The 8,948-nt window shown below is 50.2% G+C and overlaps 1 long non-coding RNA gene across 1 annotated transcript; it reads left to right on the top strand.

Annotated features, from left to right (window-relative positions):
• The first annotated feature begins 459 nt into the window (after positions 1 to 459).
• On the top strand, positions 460 to 5,707 carry LOC148003108 (uncharacterized). Its single transcript, XR_015632115.1, has 2 exons — positions 460 to 3,065; positions 3,162 to 5,707. It is a non-coding gene; the product is annotated as an uncharacterized LOC148003108 (long non-coding RNA).
• The last annotated feature ends 3,241 nt before the right edge of the window (positions 5,708 to 8,948 follow it).

The following is an 8,948-nucleotide window of genomic DNA, read 5'->3' as shown; positions in this document are numbered from 1 at the left end:
CACTAATACAGGCTTCCTATTGGGCAGAACTGGGCCCACCCCAGCTCCTGTCCACCCTTGCTGCTCACAAACCGCTAACATTAATGCTGGCCAGCACCCTCTGCACACTTTCATGCCTCCTGGTCTTTGCTCAGGCTGTCCCCTCTACCAGGAAAGCCTTTTCGTGCTGGCCTATGCCTTCTGTCTCAGCCTCACCCCAGGAGCACTGATCCTGGCTAATCCTGGCACCTCCTTTGCTACCTGGTGCTGTCACTGGACACAGATGTCTTTTCGCCTAGTACATGGGACGCTTCCCCACCGGCGACGTGAAGTTCTTCTTTCTGAAGTGGGCTGGTCACAATGGCCTTGGCAAATGCCGAGAACAGGAAATTCCTGCAACCTGCTCTTGTAGGGCCAGACATCTGCCTCCGATAACTGCAGGGAACCCAGGCTAGGACCTGAGGGTCACAGAGCATCGGGGTAACTCCCTGCTTCCCTGCCCAGTCAATCGCATTTGAGGATGAAATAAGAAAAACACTAAAAACTAAAAACAAACAAACAAACAAACAAAAAATACCAAACCAGGGGGTCCAGGAAGAGAGAAGCAGTGTGGGGTGGAGGCAAGGAGTTTGTTCAATCAAGAGATGGCTGTGCCATCAGGTGGAGGTGATGAGGGACAGCTGAGCTCCACAGGCGGCATCATGGGAGGTGGGGGAGACATGGCATACAGAGACCACAAGCAAGGAAGTCATTTAACCCTTTAACTGTGCTATGTTCAGGGCCTGGCTGAATGCGCAGTCTGGGTAGGTCGAAAAGAATCTGGTAAAGGAAGAACACTGGGCCCTGTGAGTGGGCGTGGGAAGCAGCGAGGGAGAGACAGCACATGAGCCTGAGGTGGTAGATTCAGTAGGATTCTGCATCTGTGGCCGATGCTCCCCAGACAGGCAGTCTGGGACCTCACTCCCAACAACGGATGCTCCCTGTTCGCTGAACCCAAGTGGAAACCGGCGAGTGTGCTTATGTTATTTCTAGCTGCCCAGCATGGAGCACAGTGATTTACAGATGCCAAGGAGGATATCGAGAAGTCTACCCAGTCCTGAAGAGGATGGGTGGTGGCTGCTGAGGAAGAACCTCATTGTGTACCCCCAGGACAGGCAGCCAGGGCAAGGGATCCAGAGAATGGAGCAAAACCGCCTCGGAAAGATTGCAAGTTAATTCTAGCCGTGATGGAGCTAAAGCGCTGAGCGTCCCAGCAGGCTGGCCCAAAAGGGCACAGTAATCTCTGTAACGTTCATGGTCCATTTCTGCTACCATGTAGGAGCTAACCACAACCCTGAGAAAGCTGACGCTTGGGGGGGCCTTGATTTTCTTATCTATAAAATGAGGGCTGTAGTGTACGTAGCACAGGGTAGAGCATGAGTTTGGTTTGTGCCCAGGTTATGGAGTCCCCACCCTCAGGAGGAACCATGCCTGGCCCATCTGCCTAGTATCGGGATAAAAGGAGAAGACGCTGGGATTCCAGGCAGAGGGTAAATGGGGTTGGAGAGACCAGAGCACTGACTGCTTCCATTCCCAGCACTGAGGTAGCAACTCACAACTGTAACTCCAGTGAGGGCACTCTGGCCTCCATGGGGCATCGGGCACACCTATGGTGCCCATGCATGTGGTCAGACAAAATGATCACTCGCAAAAAAAAAAAAAAACGGGTGGGGGGTCGGAGAATCGAAACTTGATTCTCACTGGAACTACACATGGCCGGCCTTTCCACGGAGGAAGTTGAGAACTATCCCAGCTCTGCCTGGCAGCCCCTAGTGTGAATGTCAAGGCTCTGGCAGTGACAGGAGATTCGGAAGCCATTGTGTACACAACTACCGCGGCTGACCACAGAAAGGGCTGCTTCCTGTGCTAGCGGCGGAGGAACTGACTGAGTGGGTATCTCTAGGACGTAAGGTGACGAGTCAGGTGGCAGACATGTTGGAGCAGCCACGGCCAAGGAACGTGAACCCTGCCCCGTGAGTGTGGAGGAAGGACGTCTGTGTTGTCCACGACAGTCAACAGACCCATGACCTAGACAGCGACTAGAGCAGAGGCACGCCTATCAAAATGGTAGGAGCCACTCCAATGTGGGGAGAGGACACTTGGCTAAATGACAAGCCCAGGGCTCTGAGAAATAGTGATAGGAAATGGGGAGCAGGGGCAGCCAGAATCCAACTAGACAGATTTCTACAATGAGATTGTCTTTTTTTTTTTTTTTCCAGAGCTGAGGTCTAAACCCAGGGCCTTGTGCCTACCACTGAGCTAAATCCCCAATCCCCCAAGTGTCCTTTTACATTATTATAATATGTATGCGTGTCACAAATAGAACTCGGGGTCAGCCTTGGTGGCAGGTACCTGTACCCACTGAGCCATCTCACTGGCCTGCATATTCAACCTATTTTATCTTTTGAGATTAGTGTTGCTCAGGGAACCTGGGGCTATCACTTTGGCTAGACTTGCTGGCCCGCCAGTCCCAGGGGTCCTTATGCCTCAGTTCCTGGCACTGGAATCACAGGCCCGCACCACACCACTATCCTCTGTTTAAACAGCTTGAGCTCAGGTTATTCCAGTAAGCCCTTTACTAAATGAAACTACTAGAAACAAAATGTCATGGTGCAGGAGGGGTGGCTCAGAGGTGAAGAACACTTGCTATTCACAAACTCCGGTTTGGTTTCCATGTAACTCTGTCTCCATGAGATTCAACACTCTTCTGGAATCCAGGAAGCCAGGAGCAGCTCCACTTGTGCTCATATCACACACACACACACACACACACCCTAACATTTTTTTTTTAAAGTTAAGGGAGCCTTACACTGGAAATTTAAATCACAACTGTAAGACCTCATTCCAGAAACTAAAACTTAGGCTGTCAAGTTGGTTCAGTGGGTAAATGCTCCCTGCCAAGCTGGGTTTGACCCTGAATCCGTTTGATAACATGCAAGCTGCCCTCTGACCTCCATTTGTGGGTCATGTCGTGCACATATGCACATGCACATCAGGCAAAGTTTCTTTTTAAGGCATGTAGCTTCGTTTAAAAGAATAAAAGAGGGGTTGGGGATTTAGCTCAGTGGTAGAGCGCTTGCCTAGGAAGTGCAAGGCCCTGGGTTCGGTCCCCAGCTTCGAAAAAAAAAAAAAAAGAATAAAAGAAATCTAAGTAAATATGAAAATAATTTAGCTGGAACCCTAAGTCCTTTAGTTTAACCAGCAAACATCCGTTCACATAGGAATTGAATATAAAGTTAGGCTGTACACAAGATGTGGGGACAATCTGAGAGATTCGGTTGAATCTCAAGTTCACAAAAAAACTTATATATCCAGGTGTGGTGTCAGACCTCTCTAATCATAGCTCCCAGAAGACTGAGGGAGGAGGATCAGGAATTGCAGAAAACAACCAAGAAGATTAATGCCAGGAAGTGGTGGTGGATGCCTTTATCTTAGCACTCTGGAGGCAGAGGCAGAGGTAGGCTGATCTCTGAGTTTGAGGCCAGCCTGGTCTGCAGAGTGAGTCCTGGACAGCCAGGGCTGTACAGAGAAACCCTGCCTTAAAACACACATGCACACACACACACACACACACACACACACACACACACACACACACAATTATTTAGGTATAGATTGGGGTTGGTGGTACATACCTATAATCCCAACTGGAACAAAACGTGGAGAGGCAGGAAGGTCGGTAGTTCGAGGTCATCCTTGGCTACATAAATTCAGGGCCAGCCTAGGTTAAGTGAGACTGGTCTCTAGGAAAGGTAGTTGGGGTAGACAACACAGATGCATGTTCAAGTCAAACATTATATCATCACGAGATTTACTATGAACCATTGGCCCACGTATTAAGCAAAATTGATGACGGATGCTGAGAAGCCCCAGGATCTGCCATCCACTGCAAGCCAAGACTGAGAACCCAAGTGGTTGGTGTCTTTCTGTCCAGGTCCTGGAAGGCCTGGGAACCAGGAGAGCCTGGCTTGAAAGTGCCAGTCTGGGGCCGGGAGGAGAGGAACTGAAATGTCTTCACCCAAACAATGAGAAGAAAAAGGACAAATCCCTTCTTTGTTCTGTTCTGTTTGGGTCCAACGGGAAGATGGCCACCTATACAGAACACCGCAAGCTCCTTGAAGGAAGTCCCTGGATTGGAATGCCCACTCTTCATCCCCTCACCCTCTCCTAGGGGCCTGCTCTTTGCCAGGTTTTTCTCAATGCTGTGGGGATCTCAGCACCCACTATCCTTACCTGTTGGTAACATTATTACACTTTGGGAACTGGGAGACAAAGGTCATTCCAAGCCAGGAGGGAAATGATAGTGCTTACTATATTCAAGCATAGTGTGGGGTGGGGCTGGGAGGGGCACTAGGTAGACCGCTGACGCACTGTGGCCCAAGCAGCAAAGACTCCAAGGCCCCCTACCTGGAGGGAGAGTGGTGTGAAGGGACAGTATTTTGCTGTGCCTTAGCTAGGACACCAACAGCCACCAGATGTCAGTGGTGTAACAGTCAACGCTGGTGGTTTATTCTGATTCTGGAGACCTTGGTAGTGGGAGCTGATCCCTGGTGAAGCTGTCCAGGGACTATGCTTGGAGAACCAATAAGAAGTCCCTATCTCTACCTCGGGCTCCTGTCATCCAGCCCTGAGCTCATCGATCATCTGGAATAGCCTTGAGACACGAAGTAGGTCTTTTTCCTTCCTTCTTTCCCTCCTTCTCTTCTCTTTCTCCCCATTTGCTTTCTCTTTCCTGTTTTAAGATAGGGCCTAATATAACTTAGGCTAGCCTAAAAGTTACTATGTAGCCGAGGCTAGCCTGAAAGTTATGTTACTCCCTCCCCATACCTAAATGCTGTGATAACAAACATGCCACCACACAATGCTTCCCCTCTTCTTTCCCCTCCATCTCCTTTCCTTTTCCTTTCTCTTCCATCCCTCTCTCCCTCCTGTCTTTTGTCTTCCTCTTCCTCCTCTTTTCTTTCTTCTTTCTTTAGGTTTGCACCAGGCCACCCAACAGCAAGGTTGGGGATATTGGAGATACTTTCTGCTTTTAAGGCTACTAAAGCCCAGGGAGCCTGCCTGGGATTTGATTTGCCAACAGTACTGACAACAGTAGTTTGTGGGGATTGGGGATTTAGCTCAGTGGTAGAGTGCTTGCCTAGCAAGCGCAAGGCCCTGGGTTCGGTCCTCAGTCTGAGAAAACAAAAAACAAAAAAACACCCCAGTAGTTTGTGGAGTTCTGATGAATGGCAAAAGCCACACCACATATCAGCCAATGGCCAGTTTTGCCCAGCGTGTGGAAGGCAGGGACATGATACTCAGAGAGGTTAGAAAATGCCCCTAAGGCAGCACAGCTCATGAGAGCCCCAGCGCTGGCCTTTGAATGGCAGATACCAACTCCTTCCCAGGCAGCTTCCCTATCCTCCACAACGGGGACTGGGTCCAGGCCGCCATTGTTGCTTTGTCCAATCAGTTCAAATGGGGGCTGGGTAGCCTACAATGCCAACTCATACCAAGTGGGAGGAGCTCAAGGCAGCCTGTCACACATCCCTCCCCCTGAGCCAGAGATGTACACACCTATTCTGGGGCCCCCTCCTCCAGAGCAGAACTACCAACAGAAGTGGGGCCTGATGTGATCTTGTAATCTCAGCTGCTTAGAGAACAGAGGCAGGGGTATTGTGAGTTCAAGGTCTGCCTGGACAGCTTAGTTACCTCAAAATGGAAAGGAGAGGCCTGGGGAGATGGCTGCTTTTGGAGAAGATCTGCCTTGCGGAGAGCATCAGAGGGCGTGAGCCTCTTCAGCTCTTCCCCAAGTCTCAGAATAAAGTGGTTGACAGCCTCCACCGCCAAAAAAAGCAATGAGTGGTCTTCCAGAAGTCCCGGGTTCGATTCCCAGCACTTACAGGGCAGCTTACAATTTTCTTTGACCTCAGTTCCAGGAGTTCTGAGGCCCTCTGGCTCCTGAGGCACCACATGCACCGATGCACACCACCGTGCACTCAAGCCCAGAGTCCATCCTTAGATTCATTCAGTAAACAGTTATTGGGCGCCTAATTACGATCCAAAGCATAGAACAGTAAACAAAACAGACGCTGCCTTCGTCGTCGTCGTCGTCGGTGAAATGGGGAAACTGGGGGGTTGGGGATTTAGCTCAGTGGTAGAGCTAGAGCGCTTGCCTAGGAAGCGCAAGGCCCTGGGTTCGGTCCCCAGCTCCAAAAAAAAAAAAAAAAAAAAAAAAAAAAAAAAAAAAGAAAAAAAAAAGAAAAGAAAAAGAAATGGGGAAACTGGATTATCTTGCATTGTGAATGGTGAGCACCGGGGGTTAAACAAGGAGTCGGGGTAGGGGATGGAGTCTCACAAGCCCCGGTGAGTGGCGAAGGTCCCACTGCAAGAGCCAGAGAGGTGGTAGGAAGCATAGGGGTTAGGAGCGGAGAAAGCATTCCTCCTGAGACCTTGGTCCTTCTGCCCCTAGGAGTCTTATCCCTCTCTAGCGCCTGCTCTCTAGATCCTGACATCTTGCCCTTCCCGAATACAGCCAGCAGGGGGCGCAAGACACAGCCTACCGCTCTCATAAGTGCTCTGAGGCAGCTAGCCTGAACTCCATCTGACTCACATAGCCTGAGCTCCATCTGCAGACTCTTGAGCCCCAAGAGTTTGGCTGTATTTCTGAGAGGAGGCATACAGGAAAGGGGAAGGATGCTGAGAGATAGGAAAAGCCTGATCCTCGGGAATTCCATCCTGTGAAGGTTGTATGAGGAAGCGTTTGTGCTGGTGCTGGGTTGGAGTAGGGGCTACAGTGGCCCATCTGCCTGGGTGACAGGATCCAGGAGATGGAGCAGCCCTAGGCCTGCAGAAGTCAGCAGGGGAATTGCCAAGAGGAGGTCTCATCCAATTCCAGTTCTCGGTCATTCAGAGAGGAGTGCTGGGGCCTTACTCTGGGCCTAGCATTGACCCTCGGCGACCCTACTGGTGACTTTTTCCAGGATTAGTCCAGGAAAGGAGGCAGGGAAAGGGACCTAAACTAGGTGTGGGCTACCCAAGGCTGGGAATTAGAGGAAATGTGCCCCTGAGTTCACGGGTGGAGGTAACTAGGTGTGAAGGTTTACGTCTCTCCCTGGTCCCTCTTTGGCCCATTAAAGGTCAGAGAAGACACACTGGGATAAAGAAGAAGGCCTCGGTCCCTTAGGACGTTTCTAGAACAGAGAATGACCAGGATAAGAGTCCCCCTCTGGCTCTCCTAGCAGTGCTGGGCCCTGAAGAGACCACAACAGCGACTATTGCTAATGCTTTTTACGCAGGTGAAAGTGAGCAGGACCAGGGGCGAGGCCGAACGTGAGCTGACACTGCCCTCTAGAGGCCACAGATAGAATCGCATGATTCCAACGCACTGACCTAGAGGACTCTCTATGTCATTTCCCTTTTTACTCAGACTCCCCAGGTCAAGACAGTGTCTCCATATGCGAGGAGATGTCTAATGCACATTTGAGGAGCTCCTACTCTGTACCCTGTTCTGTGCTCGCTCTGTCCAGGCACAGAGAGACCGCCTGGAAGGAAGAGCCCTAAAGCTGTGACCTCGGGAGAGATGGGCTGGCCAGGTGTCAAAAGAGTGCCCTTCCCTTCTTCACTGTCCACAGCAAACACTGGGGCTGTGTCTCCTTCTAAGTTTTTGCTGACAATGAAAACATGTGGACTGTGGGGAAAGGCAGTCAATGTATGCTCCTTTGAAGGTTGAGGCAGGGGGATTAAAAGTTCAAGGGAGATTAGTGAGATGGACCAGCAATTTAGAGAACTATTTTTCCCTTCTAGAGGTTCTGCCTCTGCCTCCTGAGTTCTGGGATGAAAGGTGTGTGCATCACTACTTTTGTTAATAACTTAAGGTCCCCAATGGACTCACTAGTCTAATAAGTTAGACTTGGGGAGAATCACTTCATTGTCTTTGGTGCCATATCTGGGGTGAACAGACATTTGTTTACATATCCTTAGGAAGAACCATGCAGTTCTCCAGTCCCTCCCCGACTGAGTCCTCCTCCAAAGCTCTCCTCACAGTTGCTCCCTCTGGTACATGATCCCTCCGGCTCCACGGCCCCATCTTCTTTTAGTTTTTCCAGAGACAAGTGTCACTCAGTGAAGGAACTCTAGCCAGGCCTAGCATGCAAACATGGCTCTGGAAGGCCCTGTCCTTCTTCCCCATTCCCTCTGCCTTGCTAAAAAAAAAAAAAAAAAAAAAACGGTTAGAGGACATTCCTGGAACTAGCCACCAGGTTCTATTTCCTTATTTGGCCACTTCCTCTTCCTGAGACTGATTACCAAGGTCCAGCCATCAAAGTATTGAAGTCCAGCTATCAAAAGTGTATCTAAGTACACCGTAGCCATCTTCAGACAGCAGAAGAGGGCATCAGCCCCCATTATGGATGGTTGTGAGCCACCATGTGGTTGCTGGGATTTGAACTCAGGGCCTCTGGAAGAGCAGTCAGTGCTCTTAACCACTGAGCCATCTCTTCAATCCCAAACTACCATTTTCTCACGGACCACATCAGTCTCCTCTGTGTCCAGAGGCAGTCCTTTGTCCTTCCTCCTGGATAATTTCCCCTTTCCCTTTTCCCTTGTTCTCTTCCGCTTCTCCGCCATCCTCTATCTTCTGTCTTTGTCGCTTATTCCCTGCCCTTTGTCCTCTGGGGCAGATAAATCTCTTCTGTGTTGAGAACTTGGTGTTGAGGGTCCTGAGTGGATGCGTGTCCCTTCAGTCCTAGGCTAGGATGTTTTTGTTCTTCTATCTTCCTGCCTCTGCCTCTGGCGTGCTGGGATTGCTTACAGGTGCCTGCTACTGAGCTGAGCCTCTGGGCTTCCGTCCTTTGCTTCTGTTTGTAGCTCCGCCTGTCACATGATCCCTAAGACAGCAGAGATCTATTCTCTTTGTTCAATAATTGTGTCCTGAATGTCATAATGCT

This window comes from Rattus norvegicus, chromosome 10, assembly GCF_021556685.1.
Source record: "Rattus norvegicus strain SHRSP/BbbUtx chromosome 10, alternate assembly SHRSP_T2T, whole genome shotgun sequence".
NCBI lineage: Eukaryota > Metazoa > Chordata > Mammalia > Rodentia > Muridae > Rattus > Rattus norvegicus.
Note: the sequence above shows the minus strand (reverse complement) of the source record. Positions and strands in the feature narration are given on the sequence as shown.